Source organism: Trematomus bernacchii, unplaced genomic scaffold (genome assembly GCF_902827165.1).
Source record: "Trematomus bernacchii unplaced genomic scaffold, fTreBer1.1, whole genome shotgun sequence".
In the NCBI taxonomy this organism is placed as follows: Eukaryota; Metazoa; Chordata; class Actinopteri; order Perciformes; family Nototheniidae; genus Trematomus; species Trematomus bernacchii.
This window is the reverse complement of record NW_022987781.1, coordinates 80,001-82,500: the sequence shown is the minus strand read 5'-3', so window position 1 is coordinate 82,500 and position 2,500 is coordinate 80,001. Positions and strand designations below refer to the sequence as shown.

At 43.4% G+C, this 2,500-nt stretch overlaps 1 protein-coding gene across 1 annotated transcript in view; it reads right to left on the bottom strand.

Annotated features, from left to right (window-relative positions):
• The window catches only part of exoc3l2b (exocyst complex component 3-like 2b), a 66,878-nt gene that overhangs the window by 40,432 nt on the left and 23,946 nt on the right, over window positions 1-2,500 (bottom strand). The window lies entirely within an intron of this gene.

The window sequence follows — 2,500 nt, the reverse complement described above, 5'->3', positions numbered from 1 at the left end:
TGCTTTGATCTGAATCCAGATTGCATAGGGTTAAGGATGTTGTGTGAATTTAAAAAAAGTTTTAGCTGAGTAGAAACAAGGGACTCAAGAATCTTTGATAACACAGAAAGATTTGAGATAGGACGATAGTTATTCAACTCCGTGGGATCACCAGCTTTCAAGAGGGGCGATACCAGAGCTTGCTTCCACACAGCTGGCAGTGTGTGAGTGGACAGGGAGAGATTACAAATATCAGTTACTGGTTGTGCTATCATCTGAGCTGCAATTTAAAAAAAGAACGGGTCAAGGCCGTCAGGCCCGGCAGACTTTTTAGGATCAATCGAGTGCAAACCCTGTAAGACTTCAGAGACCGAGAAATAAGCGAAATCAAAAACAGGGGAGTTCAACTCTTGACTATGGCTGTGAGTACGACCATTTAGAGAGTCATGACTTTGCTCATCAAAAATGTGACCAGCCTTTTGAAGTGAGCATTAAAGGCATTAGACATACCATCTGAATCTGAAATAAAAGAATCACTGACCTTCAGTTTTTGTGGGAAACTAGAAACCTTCTTGTTCTGAAGTGATTTAATTGTTTTCCAGAACTTAGAATGGTCATTAAAACAATCAGTGGTTAAGCTCAGATAGTAATCAGCTTTAGCTTTTTTAATAAGGGCAGAACATTTATTTCTGAGGACACGAGAAAGAAGCCAGTCATCACTAGTGTTAGACTTTCTAGCTAAGGACCATTGCTTATTTCGATCATGAATGAGATCAGATAGTTCTCTAGTAAACCATGGAGTGTTCCTATTCTTAACTCTGAATTTTCTAAGGGGGGCATGTCTATTAATAATCGATAAAAAGTGATCAATAAAAAATTGGACGGCAACATCAACAGATGGAATTAACGCTGTGAAGTGCCATTTAACCTCCGCCAGATGGTGTAGGAAAGCCTGCTCAGAGAAGTGTTTGAAGCAGCGCCTGAGCACAATAAGGCCCTTGGCTTTGGGCAACTTGGTGCTCCTAACTCAAGCGATAGTGCAATGGTCACTGATATCATTAGGAAAAACACCAACAGACACAAACTTATGAGCTGCCTTTGTTAGAATGACATCTATAAGGGTATCGTTATTGGGTTTGGCAGGGTTTATTCTAGTGGGACTATCAATAAGCTGAGTTAAGTTCAAAGAATCACAAACCTGCTTAAACTGTGAAGATTTATCACTTAACCAGTCCCAATTTAAATCACCCAATAAAATGATTTCAGAAGAAAACTTAGACAACAATTCAGTAAGGCTAGTAGTTGCATCCATGATGGCCGATGGAGGCCTATAACAGCCAATCACAGTGAGAGGAGCATTTGCTATAGTTATTTGGACTGCTAGCAACTCAAATGGCCTTGGAATTGAAATTGAGTGAAGGATCAATATATCACAGGTCTCAGATATATCCAGAGCCTGTCTCTGATTGGCTGAAACACCAAACAGATCATTGCAGCATCCCATAATCCCCTCTGTTTCAGCCCTGTTTCCAAAGTGCTGATTCTCTGTCTGTTACTTGAGATGAAAATAAGGAGCCCCTCCCCACGCCCCTCTGAGAGAGATTTGGTTAAAAAGAACACAATAAGCGTCTTCACACCGGAGTACTTTTCCCCATACTTTTCCCCGTACTTTTCCCCGTACTTTTTCCGTTTAGTTCCGATAGTTCCTGAGATTTAAGTTCCATGAACTAAGTTCACCAAAAAGAGAACTTAGTTCAGAGAACTTTTACCCACATTTGTAGTGCCTGCTAGAGAGGTGGTACTATCCTGGGGAGAAAAAAGTTCAAATTTCTGATTGGCTGGGCGAATTGCAAGCCACGCCCCGTAAAACTCGGAAAAGTTTTGTGAAGCCGCCATTGTATTTGCTGGCATTAGCATTATTAGCATTAGCATTAGCCCCACGCACCAACGCAGAGAGACTAACTTATGGCAACACACAAAAAACATGGGAGCAGTGGAGATGAGGAGGTGTCGGCGTTCTGGCGATTTCCTCTGAAGGCTTCAGTAGAAGCTGCTGGGAGTCCCAGCAGCTTCTACTGAAGCCTTCCCCAACTCCGGGGACTTCCGGCCGGGGACTCCGGGTGGCAGTATACGCCGTGAAGTGGTTTGCGGCCTGCCAGTAAACCCAAAGCAGAAGAAGACGAAGTGACGTCAGCGGCTTCATTTGGCTAATCTTCCCTCAGGGAATTTATTCCGGTGTGAACGCGATCTGTACTAAGTTCATGGGGGAACTAAGTGCTGGGAACTAAGTGCTGGGAACTAAGTGCTGGGAACTAAGTGCTGGGAACTAAGTGCGGCAAAGTACTTGGTGTGAAAGCGGCTAATGGTGCTCTAGGAGGAGATTCAGGTGATAAGGGGGGGGGGGGGGGGTTACCTTGGTTGCTGATTGGCTAATGGGTACACAAGCCAAAACATCGTTATGACATCATGAAGTGGCCAAAATCTGATCAGCTCATTTTCAGACAGGTTTTTATAGAAATGG